Source organism: Amblyomma maculatum, chromosome 1 (assembly GCF_055883805.1).
Source record: "Amblyomma maculatum isolate TAMU_Amacu chromosome 1, ASM5588380v1, whole genome shotgun sequence".
Classification (NCBI taxonomy): domain Eukaryota; kingdom Metazoa; phylum Arthropoda; class Arachnida; order Ixodida; family Ixodidae; genus Amblyomma; species Amblyomma maculatum.
This window is the reverse complement of record NC_139344.1, coordinates 304,686,673-304,709,290: the sequence shown is the minus strand read 5'-3', so window position 1 is coordinate 304,709,290 and position 22,618 is coordinate 304,686,673. Positions and strand designations below refer to the sequence as shown.

At 43.3% G+C, this 22,618-nt stretch overlaps 1 protein-coding gene across 2 annotated transcripts in view; it reads right to left on the bottom strand.

Moving 5' to 3' along the window:
- LOC146206981 (uncharacterized) overlaps positions 1-9,244 on the bottom strand; it is a 93,010-nt gene extending 83,766 nt beyond the window's left edge. For both annotated transcript variants that reach the window (XM_084590416.1, XM_084590487.1), the window contains exon 1: positions 9,121-9,244. The gene's annotated coding sequence lies outside the window, so the exon portion shown is untranslated. The remainder of the gene's footprint in view (positions 1-9,120) is intronic.
- Between the last annotated feature and the right edge of the window lie 13,374 nt (positions 9,245-22,618).

Sequence of the window (22,618 nt, the reverse complement as noted above, 5' to 3'; positions counted from 1 at the left end):
TTGTCAAGTGCTGAAACTGTGCTTGATAAATGAGGCGTGGCTGCAGAACCCCTGTCACCAAATGTCGTGCGATGTGAGAGCGAGCGCCACCGGATTCAGTAGCAATACATCTGCTTAGGCCGAAGGTCTGAATCGCCTTCTTTTTAGCATAAGCCGGCCGGTTCCAGTTCTCGACTGATGAATCGACAATCCGAGAATTTGGGTGCGGCGGAACCAGCGTAGGCATGTGGTCTCACAAGCTTCTCTTCTGCCTTGTGCAGGTTTTTTTTACCCAGTTCTGCCGCATCAACGACTGCAGTAAATGGATCAGCAATCGACACGTGTTTTCTGGCTGCACCGTCACCTTTGGAGCCTCTTCTTTTTGATTGTCCATTCCCGCGTGACATCAAGCCTGGAACGCCACCTAGCCACCACGTGACCTTGTCCGAATCGCCTTTAAAATAACGTCAACAGGAATGTGTCTTCAGTGGGTGCGGCGGAACCAGCGTAGGCATGTGGTCTCCCAAGTTTCTCTTCTGCCTTGTGCAGGTTAGTGCCGATTACTGTTCGGTTAAAAGTGATTGCCGCTGTCTTCTGGTCCTGCCGTGCCCACAGCAGTTCGTTGAAATTGCCTACAATGCTTTTTGTATGTGCAAACTGCTCCTATGTGGAGACGTTGAAACTAATCCCGGTCCGGATACTAATGAAATGCTGAAAGAATTACTTGAAGGGCAAAAAGGCCTAGCCACTGAAATGACTGCTTTGAGAGAGCAACAGAGCAATATGGAAACACTCGTGAATGATATGAGACTAAGGTTTGCAGCCTTGGAAGAGCAGACAAACAGGATTGACACTCTAGAGCAAACAATACATGAACTCCAGGCGAAAATAACTGATTTAGAAGACAGGAGCCGCCGCTCAAACCTTATTGTTTTTGGAGTAAAAGAGGAACCCGGGGAATCTGAGGCTGACATGAAAAAGAAGGTTCTAACTGAAGTTTTTGCAGAAAAGCTTAAAGTATCTTGCAGTTCTGTGGGCAGAATACACAGGCTGGGCAAAAAGGCAACAAACCGCCCTGTAATTTTGTTCTTCCAGGACTATAACGAAAAGCAAGAACTCTTTAAAAGCTGCAATAAACTAAAAGGCAGTAATATTTCAATACAGAACGATTATTCACGAAACACACTTGGGAAGCGTAAATTACTGTGGGACAGCGCAAAAACAGAAAGGGATGAAGGGAAAAAAAGTTACCTTGATAAATGGCAAGCTGCGAATCGAAAAAATGCTTTACACCTGGGATGACAGCGATAACAGCAGAGTTCAACTCGGTGATAAAAACAGTTATCAAAGCAAAGACCGACTTTCACAACCTCGTGTTAAGGAATTTCGCTTACTTAATATTAATGCACGTAGTGTTGTAAATAAATCGGAGCCTTTGGAGGCAATCTTGTCGATTCACAATCCAGACGCTGTAGTTATAACCCAGACTTGGCTGCGAGATGATATTGATGATGAAACTGTTTTCCCCCGCTCTTATCAAGTTTTTCGCCGTGATAGAGCAACACGTGGAGGGGGAGTTGCGGTCCTGGTGAATCAAAACACAGAGGCACACACGTTGCAGCAAATAGCTAACCATGAAAGTGTGACTTTAAAACTGTCGTTTGTGCTTTTTGCTGTATACAGACCACCTGATTCACCACCTCAATATTTATGTGATCTGGCCGGTCACATGTCTAAATTTCGCCGTGATAAAATATACCTTGTCGGTGATTTTAATCTCCCAAATATTGACTGGAATAGTCCCTTCCCTAGTACAAACAATGACATAAATGCTTCATAAATGTGTGATATTATGCTGATTCATAATTTGCAACAGGGAGTAGCACCCAACGCGCATACACGGTGAAGCTGCATTTATTCTCGACCTCGTCTTTCTCAGCCAAGAAACAGAACGTTTTACTGTTTCAGTTGAAACTGGGTTATCTGATCACTGCATGGTGGTTTTTATTTGTCCCATTCAACAAAATTTCGATAGTGAACCAGCAAAAATCATTTCCGTGAAAAACTTCTCCAGAACTAATGATGAAAGTGTGTTAGATTACTTCAGCTTACGCCTTGACATGTTTTGAGGAACTAATGTTGATGAACTCTGGAATAAATTTAAAGAAATCTGTACGTACTGCATTGATAACTACATTCCTAATAGAACAAAGAAAACGTGTTTAAAAAGCTCCTTGGATCACGCGAGAAATAATACATTTGAAAAGAAAAATCAAACGACTGAAGCGTGGGGGCGCCTGTCGAAACATAGTTAAAATACATCAGGCTAACTTCACCAGCGCTTTGCGGCAGGCTAAACAAAATTACTTTCAGTATAGCCTGCCAAATTTCCTTCGTGACTCACCACATAAGTTCTGGAAATTTTTATCGAAAAAGAAAAAAAAAACAATTACGCGCATTTCATGTCAAGGTGTGCAGCTTGCTGATAAATCGCAAATCTCTGAGGCATTCAATAAGTATTTTCAGAGTGTGTTTTCCCATCATGGTTTATTTATTCAACCCAGTACCATGTCTCCCAACTCGACCCCCGACATAGTTTCTTCATCTCGCGTATTCTCCATGCTACTCAACCTCAAAACTAAAGCGTCCGCTGGACCTGACGGGATACCAAAAATTTTTTTGCGCCGTTATGCAGAAGCAATCACAGAGTTCCTGGTTGTTATTTTCCGCAAATCATTTGAAACAGGAAACACTCCTTCGGACTGGAGGAAAGCGCGGATTGTGCCCGTGCTGAAAAAGGGTGATCCTGCCTTGATTGCTAATTATCGTCCCATATCAATAACTTCCACATGTTGCAAACTTGCTGAGCATATCATAGCTAACTACATAACTACATTTCTAAACGATAACAAGGAGCTTACCCCCCATCAGCACGAGTTTCGAAAAGGCTTTTCCACTGTCACTCAGCTAACTTCTGTCATTCATACTTTTGCAAGTGTACTAAATAGCGCTGGTCAAATGGATGTTATTTTTTTTAGACTTCAGCAAAGCCTTTGATGTTATTTCTCATGCCAAACTAATTTACAAACTTGAACTTATTGGTCTTCCTAATTTCATAATTCGTTAGATTTCCTCATACCTTTCTCACCGCACACAATTTGTTTGTATTGATGATTGCTATTCAAACCACCTGCCGGTCACTTCAGGCGTCCCACAGGGAAGCGTCGTCGGACCTCTCCTCTTTTTGATATATATCAATGACATTACTAACGTTCTAACTACCCATGTTCAAATTAGATTATTTGCAGATGACTGCGTTTTATTTCACCAAATCACTTGCCAAGATGATCAAGTTTTACTAAACTCCAATCTTCAGAACATACATACATGGTATAATAAATGGGGCATAAAGCTAAATTTAGAGAAAACAGTATACATGAAGATAACTAACAAAAAGGCTTCCTTCTCATTTCCTTACAATATTTCATGTCACCTTCTGACCGAAGTCAGCGAGTACAAGTATCTAGGAGTTACAATAACGAAAAACCTTAGCTGGAATAAACATGTATCAAACATATGCTCCTCAGCCTTTCGTAAACTCTTAGACATAAACTAAAACTTGCCCCACCTGAACTTAAAAAATTAACCTACTTTTCAATAATAAGGCCATCACTAGAATATGCGTGCACCGTCTGGGATCCCTACACTAAACGTAACATCGAGTTCCTTGAAATGATTCAACGCAAAGCCGTCCGTTTTATTTTTTCAAAGTATCGTGTAACTGACTCACCAACGACCCTCATGAGAACTCACGGTATTGAAACATAACAGCTGCGCCGGAAAATTCAAAGACTGAGACTACTTTTCTTACTAAAAAACCATAAACTGTCTATGAATGCAGACCCCTTCCTTAAACCTAACACTACGCGCCAAACACGAAATCATCATGCACAATCATTAACCCCCTACAGTGCTAGGATTAACGCCTTTAAATACTCATTTTTTCCACGCACCATTGAGGAGTGGAACAGGCGTCCGCCAGATCTTTTAACCAGAGCTGATTCTTTTGACTCAATGTTTTCTTCACAGCATTTAATTTGAGAGCCATTTATTTCTACGTTTACTTTTTGTATTTTGCATCTGAGCCTTGTATTTATTGTTGTATTTTGTGTTACAACTTGTATTTAACATTTCTCAATTTTGCTAATCCTGTTCTTTTTGCATATATTCTGTATTCGCCCCTCCTGCTTGGGCCTACTGTAGGCCTGCAGTATGTTCTAAATAAATAAATAAATAAAACTTTTCAATGTCTGACTTTTGTGAAGGGGGATTCCAGATAGGTGCAGATGGATCGGCGCCGCAGCAAGTTTACCCCAGCGGTTGACAACCGACGTGAACATAGTTTTGCTCGTGGAAAGCTCTAGGGCGACAGATTTAACATAATGGGCAGTAATATCCAAGGCTGAGAGTAAGGCTGCCGCTTGAGTAAACATGTCACTCCACACCGTAATATGATCAGCATAGATGAAAAAGTTGACTTCAGGGACAAGGGGAATGCAGCCAGTGCGGTTTTTCCCTGGGCTACACCGCGAACAGAGAAAAATGATCCGCCATTGAACCGCATCGCAAATGTTGTCTTTTCGAGGAAGGATTTTACGAAACTGCGTACCCTAAGAGGGAAATGCAGCATGTCAATGCAATTTAAAATGGTTTCATGGCCAATTTATCATACGCCGACCCTCATCGCGAAAATGATACGGGCGGCTGCGGGTTGACTTAGTTCTAATCCATCCTTCTTAATTGGCCCCGTCACGAGCAGCATGCCACCACAACGTAGACATCTCGTGCTATCAATAAAATCTCTCTCACCCGCTGAACAACAATAAATGAATCTCAAAGGAGATATCACCTTGGAGATGCCCTATCTTTGCATGCGCAGAGGAGCGAATGCATGGGTGGAAGTTGTTATTTATCCGCCAAAATCGTTATGGTTCCAGAAAGAAGTGGCGGTAAATCATGTACAGCGTCCAGTAAATAGTTCTCATCTGCTCACTCCCTTCAATGAGTGTGCTTTTGCGCCTTGCACGATGTCGCTCATTAAGGGGGTTCACATCAAGTCCTGTTGGTTAGGACATTCCTCCGCTTGCTCGACGCAAGGTGATACAGGAGCGAAGCCGTCGTCTTGGCAGCCAATTACCTTGCCTGTTCGAAAATAAGTTACCATCGCTACAGCTCGCATAGCCCACGACGGATGATGCAATATGCACGGTTTCTTGGTGGCAACCCGAGGGGTTCTAGGTTAGCTAACCTCCTCCGCGTTCACAACTCTTCGGGCGACATACTTGGTCCACCTCTACAGAGCAGTCTGAAACACACGTCGAGCTTGGGGAACGCTCACATGTCTTGATAGCGCCGGGAACGGCTCGTATCGCCCGAAATCAGCGAGACACGATAGAGCAACGGGTCGTAAACACGAGCACGCGAAAACAAGTGGTCTGGATGCGCAAATCAAGACCGCACGGAATTACAGAAAATAATGTTCGCCCCTCACGGACTGCGTATAGTTTCACCGGCCGGGGCCGGTGGTACTCCAAGTATGTAGAACGACGCTCAGATCAGAACGTCACATTCAATGCATGCTTTCCAATAGAGATTTTTCTTTCCACGACCACGCTCTGCTGAGCAGATTGTACGTATAGGCCTATTAGGGTGCTATTACGAGACGGCAAATTACATAAGTCTACTTTCTGATTTCATTTTTATTATCGCACATTATGAAGGGTAGTTGATGGGCCATTTTTCAACCATCCAAGCTTTGTTTGACAAAAATCTGACAGGTTGCCTACACTTAAACACGGGACGTACCAGCGTGCTTCTTTTGAAACATACTTTCTTGTCTTGGCACTTCTGTTTTGCAATACGAATGCAGTAAAAAAGATTTTGAATTATTTCATGATCGTAAGGGAAAACCAATGGATTGCCGAGATAGTCACATCACAGATTATTTCTAACTCTTTCACACAACGCAAATTGCAACACATAGAAAATACGTAAAATTAGAGCATTGTAAGCTTTACCTTCGAGGAACGCAGAGAGGCAGTTTTTTTTACATAGGCTAACATTCATGAAACAGCAACAAAATATATTTTCGGTAAAAAATAACCCACACGCTCACGCGGAAAAAATACAGAGTAAGGTATCTTGGGCAAAACGTTGGTTTCGGCCAGCAAAAAAAAAAAAAAAAAAAAAAAAAAGGAAAAAGATAATACTACTTTTGGTCACCCAAGCAAACATGTAAAATAAATACCTGCAAGAAATATACGCCCTGTATAAGAGACAAAGGAAGTTTCGAAGGACTACTATTTTGAAGTACGAGATATTATTTTTTTAATAATTTAGTTCGTTATTCGCTTCCCACAGGCACACGTTGGTTTGGAATCTACGAATTGTGTCCGAACCAAAAATGTGAAATAACCGCATTTAAAAAATCTAACGTCCTGCTTAACCAGTGCGGAAAGCTTTGAAAGGTAAAAATTTCTTATATCCGAGAAATGATTTTTTGAATGTTGGACCCCTTAAAGCGCTTCCCGCGGATTCCGACTAGGCGCACTAAGGGACTAAAATTAAATAAAGGATGATTTGTCGCATACAAAAAATCAAAGCTTTTTGAAAATTTTTTGATTCGTTAAGCTAGCCTAAGGCAGTTAAATTTTTTAAAGGCGTTTATTATTTTTTCCCCCAAGGGTAATTTTTCCTGCTCAAATCTGACATGCTGGCTGCCAAAAGCGTCGAAAATGATAAAATTTCTAAGTATGGCTTTTAAATGTATTTATTTCAAGTGTAGATATTTGCTACGCGAAGTGGCGGCCGGAAGAGTGGACTAAAATTTAAGCAATGATATCTCCTGATTTATTAAGAAGGACTTAAGTTCATTTAAATCGTTTATTTCACTTTTTTTATTTGGAGAAAAAATACAATTTTGCTGCCGGTCGGGAGCGCCTAGAGAGCTAGAATAAAAAACAAATTAGTGTCTCCCACAGAAGGCGTATGCTTCATTGGTGGAATTTCGTTTTATTTTGCTCACACAGAGTTGTTTGCATAAAATTGACATTTTCGCTCTGGCAGTTTTCTTCTTGCATCAACTGTTAGCGTATGTTAAAAAATTGGTTCTCAATTTCTGAATTAACTCTTTAATTTCGAATGTTGTGCTATACTTTCCGGGTAATGAGTGCATTGGAAGAAATACGATAATCATTTGGTCTTCCATTACGAGCAATAAAATAATTGAACAATTCAAACTACTTGTGCAAAACATTTGTTCACTACATTCTGTACCAGTAACACCACAAAAATATTTTTCAAAAGAAAAAGTGCACCTGTAAGTATTCCTTAAGAGTGTGGAGCCTGTGAGATTTTTTTCCCAACGCAGACTCACTCGGACCCTTCTACATTTCCCCAATGCAAATTTCTAAAATAACATCCCTGCACATGGTATCAGTAGAGGAATCGCGTTCTGCATCATACAACGCACGATCAGCGTCCATATTTCATGTATAGCCTGTTTGAAGAGCTTGAAAAACTGCCTTTTAATACCAGGACGCCGATTCTGAAAATTTGAAACGAGGGATTGCCCCTAATATTGAGAGCCTTCAAATGCACTTTAGCTCTAAGCCGAAGATTTTTTATCGATGAGATAATCTACCTTTTGTTGAACTCTGACACGTCAGTAAATAATCATCTGGAGTACTTTTGAAAGCGTCTGAGCGCTGTATATTATTACAACCAGAGCCATTACTGGTTCCGATTGAAATACAAACAAGAAAATACTCGCGATCGAACAATGAGGACCAAGAGGCACGTAATGTTGTTGCTTATTTATCCCCTTCGCAATTCGAGAGGACTGACGACTCTTTTTGTTGGCAGCATTCAGGTTTGAAGCGGCCGCAGAAACAATAGGCGCTTAAGACGAATTTTAAAAACCACATAGCAGTGTTTCGTGCGGTGAGAGAACGCTCTCTCTTTAATGTACGCAAGACACATGTAGCGGAAAAGCGTTTTTGACTGTGGCCCCTTCAAAATGGCATCCTGACTGAATGCAGCCGGTTTTCTCCGCGGTAGGAAATACCGCTGATAATCGCAACTACGCTCCCCTTTGGGCGCAAGGTCGCGCCATCCGGGGTAAACCCGAAGAAGGTTTTTCCTGTTTCGAACCTTGTAGACGCGCGGGGACTTAACGGGCCGATCCATGCCGACAGTTTCATTTCCGCGCAAAGAACAGCTGCGTGCCGAAAAATGCCCACCTCTGCGGCTGGGAGCAGCCGCCCTTTCGCGCACAATTGCGGCGGAAACAAAGCGATGTGCATTGGCAAAAAGTTCTCTCAAATATATTCAAGGCTGCGCAAGAGGGCGCAATTGTTGGCTCGGCCGCCGGCAATGTGCGCATTGTTCTGGCGAACAAAAGGAGCCACGCGTCTTTCGCCGGAATGCGCGCCCTTTTCGGAAGGTGCATTCCCGTGCATTTCAATGGACGGAGCGGCGGAAAGGCGGAGCATCCGGTCGGGTTCACAGACCCGGCGGCGGGCACACCCCCGACGACGCGTCGCGCGCTGGTCACTAAAGCCGGAAAGAATGCCTCCTTCCGGGAAAATCCCCCAAGGCAATAAGAGGGGCTGCCCGCGCAGGAATTCCCCGTTCGTAAACAGCCAGCCTTAACGCGCCAGAAAATCTTTTTTTTTTACGGAAGTTTTCACCAGCTTAACTGTCTCGTGAAGGAGTGTCCGGGGCGTTCGACCAGTTAAGAAAAGCCACTGATGTCAGCGAGGGGTGCATCCAAGCTGAGCATATCCCACGGAGTAAGAAATACTACTCCTTGGGAAGCCACTTTTTCAGCGCTGTCAAGTAAATTCACGCTGATGAAATGTCCGACTAACGCACAAAGCTGGGATTCAGGGTGTTTCACCACTGGCCGCGATAGCTACGCACTCGGAATCCAGCCGACGTGCCGTTCTTTTATCACAAACAAGTGCAATATATCTCTAAAGCCACGGTTAGAAACAATGCATGCACAGACGGAGCCCGCGACGAACGTGGCGGAGCTCGGTGGAGCGGGGCTCAAGCGAGCTCCGCCGCCGGCGCGCTTACCGAACAGGAGCGGTGGACCGGCGCGCTTCAGGGGCTGCACCATGCTGGGGGCTCCTCGGCCATGGGCCGGCCGTTTATATAGGCGCACGCGCACCACGGGTCGTTCCGAACAGCACGGCGGCCGCGCTGCGTCTAGTGGCTGCCTGACGTCAGGCTAGGAGAGGGGGGTCTACCTGTCTTCTTCTCGGAAGGCGCTTCCGGCCCGGCTTCCCCGCCTCTCTCAGAGTGCATATAAGATCCGCTGATTAGCCAGTCCTGGCGCTATCCTAACGGTGGATGCAACGGGGGCAACCACAGTTTCAGGCAGACAGTTTCAATGTGGACGCGTTAGCAAGAAGAATAAAAAGGGTTTGAGAAAAGTGGATTCTTGCCGAAAGAGCCTTGCTGTCGATGCTTCATCAGAAACACTTGGGTTTGTTATGTTAGAATCACTTTCTCAGGCGAGGATGGCGCTTCGTAGAAAGAGTCATTTGTTCTCCGCAAATGTACATGGCCTGAAGAGCCTAACCAGTCTCCCATCAGAATAAAGAAACAATTCTCATACTTCCCATACATGTTTGCCAATGCTTCAAGAAAATGTAACCATTTATTTGCACAACACAAATATTTGCGATATAATGTGAACAAATAAATAAATCAACACAGTCTTGATAGAAACACCAAGGAAAAATGAAGGGAACTAAATACAATCACCAACTAGTCTCGAAATTATCTCAGCAATAGGTCTCGCATATTTCAGCGAATACGATTATAGTTTTTGCTACAAGCAAAAACAGTTTCCCAACATTTGAACCAGAGGTATATTTACAGAGCGCACATACATTATACATTCTTCTCTGTATAGTGCAGTGCTTGACGCGCATTTATAAACTCGCTGTGTTCCTGCGATATGTGACAGACAAAAAGGGAAGCAAAATTGTAATTACAGGCCTATATTTGTTGCCCCGTATTTTGGAAAAGGTTTGGAACAAATATTTACTGAGAAGTGACCAAATTAAATCTCTATTTTTCATGAAAGGGCTGCGGGAAAAGCTTCAGGTTGACTGGCCCGCTAACCCAGTGGTTTTAACAGTATCGAAAGAGTGTTCCACAAAAAGAGCACACATTGTAGGAATGCCATGAAAAACGCTTACAACAAAAGCGAAATATTTATCCCTTGGCGATAGGAAAGAGCTTATACATTCACTAAGTCAAGATTGAAGAAGGCAAAATCTCTTCCATAACTGGCACAGCCCATTCTTGTGGTGATCGTGTTGGATAATGGATTGTGTTACGATGTAGGAGCACTACAGTTTTAAGATTAGACAGACATTTGTAGGCTTAAATTTTAAATTTCATGCACAAATGATGCGATCTTTGTTGACTTATTCTGCAGGAATACCGGAAGATGCACAGAGGATAAGCTGTTCCCAGTTTATATGTAATGAAAAAGATCGCTCATAATTGTGTGCTATCTTACGCGAATTGATTATACCTTCGTCAGAATTTTACTACCCTAGTTTCATTTTCATGTATACGCGCTGAATCTCCCCAGCACTTTGATACAATTTGAAATGCTATGTCGACTCCCACAAAAAGTATTTTTGTGTCACCTGCGTACGTTACAAATTTTGCATCTGGGTTCGAATCGTAATAAACCAGGGTCTCAATTTAATTCCCCGATGCCCTGCTTTCATGAGATACTTTTTTTGCCATTTATCTGTACTTTTTGTTGCCTATACGTAAGACTTGTCACTTCCCACGAATTCCATAAAGTTGCAGTTTTATTAACTATATAGTATGACTTACCAAGTCGAATGCCTCAGAAAAAGAGATTCGGCTAATCATAATAATTAATTTTCAAACTGCTCTTAGCAGTACAAGACATGCCTGCTTCCCTGCATCCTTCGGCAGATGAGTTTTGTCAATCCTCCCGACATACAGCTAGGTAGAATAGTTTTCGGGACGCGGAACATTTATTCCTTGGTTGTGTGGCTCGTGATATTTCCCAGAAACTCGCATCCCCCATACGTCGACATAGCATCGACGGAAGAACGCAAACCGGCGTCATTCACTGAGTGACCTCCCAATGCGCTCGAGACCTTGAAATTCAATATAATTCACTCAAATTTTGATGCAGAAAAGAAGCGATAACAGACTTGGATGTTGCCACCACGTTCCTACTACAAAGGCCGGCTAATGCTACTTTCAAGTACAAAGCCAAGCGTGATGTTACGCTCACTACCGAACAGGCCAAGTTATGTCGATTAGCCCCGTGATTAGGGCGCTCGACTACTGAGCCCAAGGATGCGCGGATTAAATCCCGGTGGCCGCTTTATGATGGAGGCGCAAGGTGCGCTGTGCGATGTCAGCGCAAGAACCCGTTGTGGTCCAAATTTCCAGATCCCTCCAATACGGCGCCTGAGTCGCTTTGGAACGTTAAACCCCACAAACCAAACAAACTTGTAAATGAATCAAAACCTAACACCTGTAAACAAACAAAAACATTATTGGGGCTGCAGTATCAAAGAAGAGGAATTTGGAAGTACGTGATTTACGCACGCAGACCTGAAGAATTGGACTCAGGTAGAACGAAAGGAAGAAGATGGTTTGCACGGTATAAAAAAGTAGAACCGAACAAGGGTAAATAGGGTACGCCTCAGGTCGCAGATGAGCCAACGTTTCGACAAGTGGACTTGTCTTCGTCTGGGTGAATTGGACGTCATTCCTGTGCATCTCCAGGATGAGTCACTGCTTATGCGCACATACCCTTTTTTTGACTAATATGGGAAAGACGCCACTTTTTACACCATGTGAATTCGACTGCTTAGAAACAAGAGCGCGGTTTCCATAAGCTGCACGTGGACACGCAGTGGACTTGAAATACTGAGAACGTTTTGTTAAGCCACATTTGACGTCTGAAACATGGTGTCCTTTGGACAGTGACGCCATAATATTCTTTCTTAACCGAAGCTCGAAACATGGTGGGGTCCTTCTACTCAAAGAAAGCTCACCAGAACATAATATTGAGGTGCTCATTCTGGCCGCCGTTTATCACCCACTACGAGTTCATTATGCCCCACTTATGGTTTATCCGTAACATTTATCGTCTACGAGGAATAAACAACGCAACATTTTTTTGCCCCTAACTTTTGTACATAAATAAATTTATCAGGCTATGCAGTGTTCTTTCGAAAGCTGTGAGCAGGTGTAGCGTGACCTGACGTGAGTGTATGGCAAACTGATGGGTGGAGATTCTGTCAACCGCTTCTTTTTTCGTTTAGAGCAAAAGAGGACCGGCGAAAATTCATGGCGCGTCTCAGATTTAGAGTAAGAAACAAAATTTACGCATACTATAGTTAAAATTGCAGTTGTATAGTGGAGTGTGCTGTTCTATCTTCGTTCAAAACAAATCAGTCAATTGAAAGACAGAATATGTATATGTAGTCTCGCGACTGACGCACGTACGGGTATAACAGACGTAGTCGGTATAATACATAGATAAACAACAACCTTTAATCAAGGAAATGGGCATGAACAGTTATGCTTAATTCAGAAGAGCGGCAAACAATAAAAAAATTGCCCTTCAAAGTATGAATTCTACTACATATTCATCAATTCATCAAAACGTGACCTGCAACTAGAAAATTCAGTCTGAATTCTTCCTGGCCCGTTTGTACATATAGGAAGCTGGCCTGTAATTCCTGTCTGTCACTTTCTTGGCATAACTGACGAGAAGGATTCTGATAAGTTTTTCAGATATCAAAGAAGCGGACCTTATAGGCTGTTAATTCCTTCAGGGCCACTAAGCAATGGCGAATTCTCAATTGCGCTGCTTTAATCAGGATTTGAAGTACTTCGAGAGCATTTGTGTGTGGTAGAGGCACGATAATTTTTTTTAAGGAAACCTTGTCCAATATGGCAATAAACTCTGGTTTCGGATAATGCAGTCCACTAGAATTCTTGTCCACGTAGAAGAGTGTACTGCTTCTTTCGCTAGTTTCAAGAAAGATAGCGCAGCGTCACACCCGAGGTCACTGATGAACTTATCAATGTATCCATCGACGTAAGCTAAACCGGATTATGTGACAGTAATAAGATGGCAGGAGATACCACCACAATTCCTTCATTTCCTCGGTTACTGTTTGCGGCCAACGAGAAATGATTTCTTCGGTATCGACGAAAACTGCCTTGATTTTGCTTCAAGATGAAACGTCGGTCTTGACAATGTGGTCAAGTGGCGCTGTTACGGCCCTCGCATTTAGCATGTCGTTCTCTCCGCACATTAGCCTTACTTTCCCCAAGAGAGCCTCAGTGAGGATACTATTGAGTTTTCTGGTGAGAACGGAGCCGACACCTTTCCCCAGGAGGTATTCTACCACTTGTAGAGTAGACTCGTGATGAACAGCATTTCTTGAAATGTTTCTTGAGTGAGAGTGTCCTTCTTTAACGCTTTAGAAGTTTCTTGGATGCTTTCGATATAGCAAGTGAACTCGTTTGTCAGCCACTGCAATCGAGTATCATCAGCTGCGTCATTTATTAGCCTCTTTTTACCGCTCCCAGCACAAGTGGTGTCATGAATATCTAACCCTTTTTTTTGTTTTGCATAATAAGCATAATATCATGCAAAATTTCATTAAAACAGCATTTATTTGCCAAATAAAATAATGTTTAAATACCACACATTGGCTAATGTATGATTTGTAATAACATTTAAGACTCAACCCTGCAACGTTTACTTTGACTGTTATACTACTACTTCATATCATGCAAGCATTATGCAATTTACATTACATTTTTATGAAATTATTTTCATCTTTGGTGCTATATATCAATGGTTTCGAATCTAACGCTGAAAGACGGTTTTGCTGTTGCAGACGAGTTGCTGTCACGTTAGCATTGAAGAAGCTTCGATGTGATCACTGCTCATTCAGTTTTCTTTTTGTTCCTATTCTTGTACAGGCTTGGGGAAAATTCGGATTAAAATGGACAGAAGTAGCTACAATACCGCAATGAATGTCATACGCTTGTCGAACGTTTGCTGGGCAATAGTGTAAATATAATAAAGACTCCGTTCCCATGTGTAGTAAATGACGACATGCCGCTGCAGCATCTACCTGCTGTGCCCTTTTATTTTGGGGCTGCACTTACCACGAAAAACGCGAGCGACAGCGCAAAACCATCCAAAAGCCACCCGCCGCCACTGAAACAGATGCGGAGTGATGGATGGATGGATGGAATATAGGAACGTCCCCTTTCAAACGGGGTGGTAGCAGTAGCTATCATGCTCATTTTTCTCCATATATCTTAACTATTGATTTAGAATGGTTAACTGAACCATCATTCTATTTATTAAATTTTGCTCCTACATTACTAACATTATGTCACTTCTCTGCTTTTAAGCCACCAATCTTCCAGCCGTTTTTTGCTAGTTTCCACCGCCGGTTTATTCACCCGGCCATTGTTAGCTCTAAACCCCAGAGCTTCAGGAACAGTGATTGCGCCTGCTTCAACTTCCGGATGGATATTATTGCATTCGAGTATAATATGGTCAATTGTTTCACTGGAGTTTCCACATACAGCACATGCGTCAACTCCATTGTTAAATTTCTTTTTGTAGCTGCGTGTTCTAAGGCACCCTGATCTAGCTTCAAAAAGTAGGGCACTGCCTCTTGAGTTATCAAAGAAATCTTCCTTCCTGATCTGCATTTTCCACTTTCGGTATAATTCCACACTCTGTTTTTTTTTTTCATCGAATTTATCCAATTTTTACCTTCTGTGTTTTTCACCTGTTGCTTAATGCTCTTTATTTTTCCGTCCTTGTTACTAGCATACCTACTAGTTAGATTCCTAGTTCTTTTCCTCCATTGTGAGTCAACGCTTTTTAGGTACAGGTATTTAAATACCTTAGCTGCCCATCTGTTACTGTCCAATTTCCTCAGGCGTTCCTCATATAATATTTTACTCTGAGCTTTCCGTACTTCGAAAGATGCCCAGCCCATATCTCACTGTACCGCATCATTTGTAGTTTTGCCATGGGCACCTAGTGCTAATCGTCCAACGGATCTCTGATTTGTTTCTAATGTCGACTGTACCTCTGATTTTAGGCACAAAACCGTATTTCCGAAAGTAAGTCCGGGCACCATAATTCCTTTCCAAATACCCCTCAATACCTCATACCTATTGTATCCCCACAATGCCTTATGCTTCATTATCCCGGCATTCCCTCGCCCTTTGGCCTTAAGTGATTGCTCATGCTTTCCAATGTATGCCAATCCTTCGTTTACCCATACCCCCAAATATTTATATTCTGCTACTCTAGGTATTTCAAGGCCTTGTATTTTAAGACCCTGATCAGTTGAGCCGTTGAAAATCATCAGACCCGACTTAACTGCGCTGAAAGTGAAGCCTAGAGCGTCCCCTTCGTCTCCGCAATACTTAACTAGAGTTTGCAATTCTTCCAGACTCTCAGCTAGCAGCACAATATCGTCTGCATACATCAAAGCGGGGAGGCGCTGCTCTACCGCCTTTCCACCTAATCTATATGACAGGTTAAAACCTAGGTTACTGTCTTGTATCCTCCGTTCCAGGTTTACCATATAAAGCATGAACAGCACCGGTGATAGAGGACAGCCTTGTCTTAATCCTTTGCATACTTTTACATCCTCCGTACTTCTTATTACTTCCCATGTAATTTCTACTTTGTTAGCTCGGTATATTTCCTTTAGGAACTCTATTATCTCATAACCGATACCTTCATCTTTTAATATGTTCCACAGGAGTTCCCTTCTTACGTTGTCGTACGCCCCGTTTATGTCCAGGAAGGCCAAATACAAAGGTCTATTTTCCACTCTAGATATTTCGATGCATTGGGTAAGCACGAACAGGCTATCATCTAAGCGCCTACCATTTCTAAAGCCGTTCTGAAGTTCTCCGAGTATCTTGTTACTTTCAACCCATGCTTGCACCTTTAATTTCACCGCCTGCATGGCTAACCTGTACATTACAGATGTTATGGTAATCGGCCTGTAGGATTTTATGTGCATCCTTTCTCGTTTCCCTTTATAAATGAACAGTGAGCAGGTCGCGCCCCTTGCGGCGGCGGAGAGCGTAACTCAAGGAGAACAGTTCCCATTGTTTCCGCGGCGATTGAGAAGGCCGTAAGAAAGAGCGCGCTTTCCCGAGACCGGCCGTGGAAAACCAAATCACTTTCGTGTCAGATAAATTTTATCTTAAATGGGAGAGGACATTACCATAGACAAAAGTGCTAAAAGTTCGAGAACGTCACAAATAGTCCAAACCGCATATTTTATATTATCGACCGTCTTATCAAGAATTATAACGTGCCTCACACCTCAGAACGTTTCGCCGTAGACATCAGAGATACCGTTATCTTTTCTTTTGCGCATTGGTACAATATCCCGCTCTTCCATCGCAGTACGCAGCTTTAAAACCTATTTAGGCGTGGGTCCATAATCCGAGTCATTATTGAAAGTCTTATCTGATTGATGGAAACAGCGAATATCATCAATCAATCAGATGACACGTTCGATAACGAGGTCAACTCTACTTTTATTATGAGGATTGCGCTGCGCTAAACACAGGACGGCGCTACTTGTTCTCTGTGTCGTCCAACCACGAAGCAGCGTGGTACTTTTTTAAGCACCGACTCGGATGTTCCTTATAGTTTTCTTGCGGAGCTTTTTCCCCAGTTAATTATGGATGTGACCTGCACTGGCCAACTGTGGAGGTCGCGACAATTTACGCGCCTTATAAAAAAAGCACAGAATGCTCAAGAAATTTATTACAACAAACCATAGCGCATGATTGCCCTATTGCAAAAACCAGCGTCTCCAGTGCGAAACCAGTAAGATTTTGGCGCTGGTTTTGCAGTGGATCTGCTGGGCACGCTGGAGGTCTGCGATATTCACTGGAGCCGTAACGGGAAGACACTGGCTGCACTGGTGCGATGGGAGAAAAACGCTGGGATTAGACTTTTGACGCTGGGTGTGTCGCTGGCATCCGCGATGCACTGGGAGAAGCGCTGTATGTGCGCTGGGGCCGCACTGGTCCCAGTGCCCCAGTGCCCCAGTATAGCCGGTGCGGCCTGCGGCGTCAGCCGGAGTAGCATCCCTCAGGGACCAACAGGCAACAGCGTACTTTCAATCGACCATCGGGGGGCATATGAAAAATATGGTTCAAACAAGCGCTTTTTGCGGCGAAGTCGCTGCGCATTTGTAAGAAAACAAAGGCAGTATCTTTTTTGTAGAGTTTCCATGTTTCCATAGGTCGTTTCGAGCGCTTCGAGAGAGACAACGACCGCCGCGCCTCGATCTCATGACACACTGGCGATTAACGCGCAACTAAAGCTGGAATTGAATAATGTGGGCTACCATGCATAACCAACTTCACAGCTTATCTTAAGGGCACTCTAACACAATGATTGCTGCCAAAATGTTCAATGCGGGCTCAATCGCAGGCGAGCGTAGCCTGCACCACGGCCCAGTATAAACAGCAGAAAGAAAAACTAAATCCAGGACGAGAGTAGTTTACCGAGCGATGGGCCCATGCGAGAAAAAGCAACAACATAAAGCGCTTGTAATACATAATATTTGGCGTGTTTCTCAAGCTTTTGCGCTCCTTCTTACTCTGTGTATCAAGCAGCCGAGCCCTCGATGATCGCAACGCTTCCCGCAATGTTTACATACAAATAAGGTTTAGTTACACGCAATTAGGGTCATCGCTGCGGCGCTTGCCGGTATTGAAGCTTGGTCGCACTGTTTTCCTTGAAGGCTTCTACTAAACCTCCGTGTTCAGCGAAAATTACACCCACGGTAGCAGAGCACCACCCAAGAGTCGGCGTTGGTAAATTTGTCAGCGATGTCAAACTCCACATGTTAAAATGATTCCAGTGCACAAAATAGCGCGCATAGGCACCCAGAACATTAGTTGCAAGTCGTGAGAGCAGACAGCAAGCTAAAATGATCAAGAAGTTGCAATTGTTAGAGCGGTAGCAATGGCCTGTAGACTGTAAAACATCAAGTCCCAACCTTATAAATGCGGGTCATGACATAAAATGCAGAAATGTTTCTAGAAAATTCAGTTCTCGGCGTTGCCGAGTGGTTAGCGTGTTGAGCTAGTGATTCATATGTGCCTAGGGACTTAGTTCGAGGTGCGCCGACTTTTCTTCCTTTTTTTTTTTACTTTGTTTAGTATTTTTTATGTACCTAACTTGTTTCGTTACTTTTTACTTTATCATTTTTATCCCACGCCTTTTTTTTTTTCCGGGCGAACAGTGCCGAAAGTGCGGAGCGTCCCAGTATGCCGAGTCCCAGTGCGCCCAGTTTCCAGCGTCATACTGGGACCATAATCAGGTATGGCGCTAGGGCGCTGGCACCCAGTGGCACTGGTTTTTGCAATAGGGTGGTCCCCTCATTCCGGAACTTTCTGATCCAAGAAATCACGAGAGCTAGGACGACTTACCACAACAACCTCTTAAGGCGAAAGCCTTTGATGCCGTCTCGCTACAGCTGTCAATCATCCTGATTTAGCCACGCCGAGCACGTGAAAAACGTATTTATTTTTACATACTGCAGCCTCAATGAGGCCAGGAGTGGGCAAACAATGAAAAGTGTGTCAAGAAAATACAAACATATAAAATCAAAGAAAAAAATTGCACTAGGAAGCAATGACTGTCAAAAAATTTTAAATTGGTAGTGAGCGGACGTTTCCAGGCAGCGAATTCCAGAGTTCAACGGCCAGAGGAAAGAAGCTGTGTGTGAATGTCCCAGTGCGGGAAAAGAAAGGGATGAGATTCAGGCAATGGCAGTTATGGAAGGCTTGCTAATGTTCAAATAATTATTTAGTTATGGAAGGCGCTGAGAGTGAACCACAATGTGCAAAAACTTCAAACATTCTATTTGACGGTGAGATGATAGGGGCTGTGAGACCTAAATTTGTATAATAGATAGAAGGGGAAAAATATCGGCCGTAGTTATGAAAGATGAAGCGTACTGATTTCTTTTGAACTGATTCTAATTTTTTGATATTGGATTTTGTATAAGGGTTCCATACTATACAGCCGTAATCAAGAATGGGACGGATAAGTGTTTTATATGTGAGCTGTTTGGTATCCTTTGGGGCTTTACGCAGTGTACGATGGAGGTATCCGAGAAGTTTAAAAGCTTTGTTACATATGATGTTAATGTGTTTGGACCATGAGATGTCATGAGAGAAATGAAAGCTGAAGTATTTATATTCCGTGACTCGTTCTAAATCCTGACCGTGAAAACTGTACGTGAAATGTGAAGATTTGGTTTGGTTTGGTTTGTGGGGTTTAACGTCTGAAAACGACTGAGGCTATGACAGACGCCGTAGTGGAGGACTCAGGAAATTTCGACCACCTGGGGATCTTTAACGTGCGCTGACATCGCACAGCGCACGGACGCCTCTTCGTTCCGCCTCCATCGAAACGCAGCCGCCGAGGTCGGGTTCGTGCCCGGGTATTCCGGACAGTAGTCGGGCGTCTTACCACTGCACCACCCCAGACGGGCGTCTATAAAAGGACATGAAAACGGTTTTAGAGAAATTAATATTCATTTGCCATTCCTTGCACCATCTACAAAAATTAGCAAATGAGTCGTTAAGTATTTCATGGTCAAGTGGTGTATTAATGTCGTGATATAAGACGCAGTCATCAGCGTAAAGACGAATTTTTACAGATACACAACATGGCAGGTCGTTAATATAATAAGAAAAGCTGGCCTAAAACGGAACCATGCGGAACGCCGGATGAAACACTAACAGGAGGGGAAATTGATTAATTAAAGTGTACAGAATGCGAACGCTGATTTAAGAAACTGGGTATCCAACCAACCACGGAAGGGTTTTTTTAGAAGAGTCAAGTTTGCGTAGGAGTTTAGGGTGGGGGATAGTGTCGAAAGCTTTGGATAAATCAACAAAAATGCTGTCGACCTGTCTACCTAGATTTAATGACTGAGAAATGTCGTGCACAAATTCAATTAGTCGGGTAGTGGTGCTCAGGCGTTGACAGAAACCATGCTGGTAAATGTTTAGGATGTTGTGGGTTTCAAGAATTTCAATGGTATGTTTGAAAGTAACATGTTCGAGTAACTTGCATGAATGGGCTGTTAAGGAGATAGGTCTGTAGTTCTGCAGTAGTTGCGTACTACCAGATTTGTACAATGGAATGACCTTGGCAAGCTTCCAGGAGTGGGGAACAATATTGGCTTGTCCAAAGTGAGTAGCGCACAAGGAAGGAGTTAGGTATGTCATCTGGACAACAGCTCTTTTTAGTATCTAATTGGAGGATCATATTGAGAACACCTGTACCAGAGACAACATCTTCGATGGGAGGGTAAGAGTCACAGCTAAAAGAAGGAACGATAGAGTTATCCAGTGTGAATACAGAATAAAAATAGGAATTAAAAGCAGAAGCGATTGTCAGTGAATCTGAAACAGGAACGCCGTTAACAATAAAACTGTTGCAAGTGCGGTTACTGGGTAGTATCGATTTCCAGAATTTGCGAGGGTTCGTTTTAATTAATTTTGGCAATGTAATAGAATAGTAAAAATCCTTGGCAGACTTTACCTTGACGCGTAGTTCCTCCTTGGCATCATTGAACCCTGCAATTTTGACAGAATTGCCATTTCTTTTCGACTTACGCAATCTTGCAACACTACGCAATAAATGCAGTAAGTTTCTTGTTATCCATGGCAAATCTCTATTTTTCTTTTTTGTTTTCAGCGGAACAAAACGAATATTACACGCTTTAACAATATGTTCAAAAAACCCCACAACAGCATCAACATCACTGGTCAGAGATAATTCTTCAAACATTTCAAAGGATTCACTTAAAGTGTCAATTGCACCAACATCATTGGCGTGGTTGAAGTCGCGAAAACTGCTGTACTCTAACCGGGATCTGGGAACAGTGCAGCAGATTGAGAATAATACAGCCTTATGGTCTGATATGCCGTCAATAACACAGCACTGGAAACCATTGTCGAATAGATTAGAGCTAAGAAAAACTAGTTCTAGGACTGCTGCTTGCCTGGTATTCGCATGAACAATTTGTTTGAGGCCAAGTGATAAGGAAAGGTGTAACAATTTTCTTGACAAAGAGACATCATGGCCGGTATTGCTAAGAAAAGGCCAGTGAATACGTGGCACAATAAAATGTCCCATAAGTATTATATCTGTTGGATTCAAACCATGCAAAGTTTACTTAGAAGAAATAATTGATTATCATCAGAGCCAGGAGGCCGATAAAACATTCCAATTAATGTGAATGTGTTTTCAAAAAACATTTTCAGAAAAGCAATTCAATTTCACATGGAGATTCAAGGAAAGAAAACTTCAAGTATGACTGTATATAGAGGGCGAAACCACCGCCTCTACCATTCCGTCTGTCAGCTCTCAGCAACGTGAATCCACTTAACGCAACTTCAGAGTCGTAAATGCTGCAATGTAACCAAGTTTCAGTAACACCAATACTGTGAGGGGAATCAGCACTTATCAAAGAGTTATGGTCGGTAAATTTATTAAGCAGGCTCTGTGTCCAAGAATGAGGGATCGAATCCCGGCCTCGGCGGCCGCTTTTCGTTGGAGGCGAAAAGCTAGGCGCCAGTGAGCGGTGCGATGTCAGTGCATGTTAAAGAACCCCACGACGTCGAAACGTCCGGAGTCCTCAACTACGGCGTCTCTCATAGCTGAGTCGCTTTGGGACGTAAACCCCATAAAGCAAACTAAACGAAACGAATCTTGCCACGTGCGTGGAGAGACGCCGCTCGCACAAAATGGGACTCCTAAAATGTTGACATGCTCGGAGCGTGTTAGCACGTTCGGAAGAGTATTAGCAGAATGTCCCAGGCAGAGCACCTGACTATTACTTTCGTTCAAAATTCCTTTAGAGAGGAATACTCAGTGTACAATCGGGAAAAGCTCCCCAGGGTGCCTGAGTCATGCGGGTTTGCTGCTACCCGCGGCTGCCTAACGCCGCGGGTTGCAGAAAAGGGCGGTGTAGCAATCCCATTCAAAAGTACGTCAGAAGTCATGTTGCTGTACAGCAGTTGAAGGATCCCTTCTAGTTACGAAGGTTCCAGACGATCGAACGCATTCTCCAAATCAAGGCTAACTACTACCCCGCTAGCTTGAGGTGAATGATTAAACTCAATGATGTCCCGAAATAGTGTTAATGTTGTGAAAGTACTACGTCCGGGAACCGAGCAATACTGCTGGGAGCTAACTATCTGAGGAGGAAGATGGTTAATGCGCTTAACAAGGATAGCTGTCAGGATTTTGTAATTAGTATTTGAAAGGCTGTCGGACAGTACCTCGAATGTGGTGGTCGGACGCATGAGAGGCCGAGTCTTCATCACTTAAAGGCCCACTGTCTACCCTCCGGTCGAAAATATTTTCTTCCCCGGTGACTGTGAGACTTCGCCACTAGAACGCAAGGCCGCAAAATGTTTTTGAAAAGAGTAACTAATAACGCAG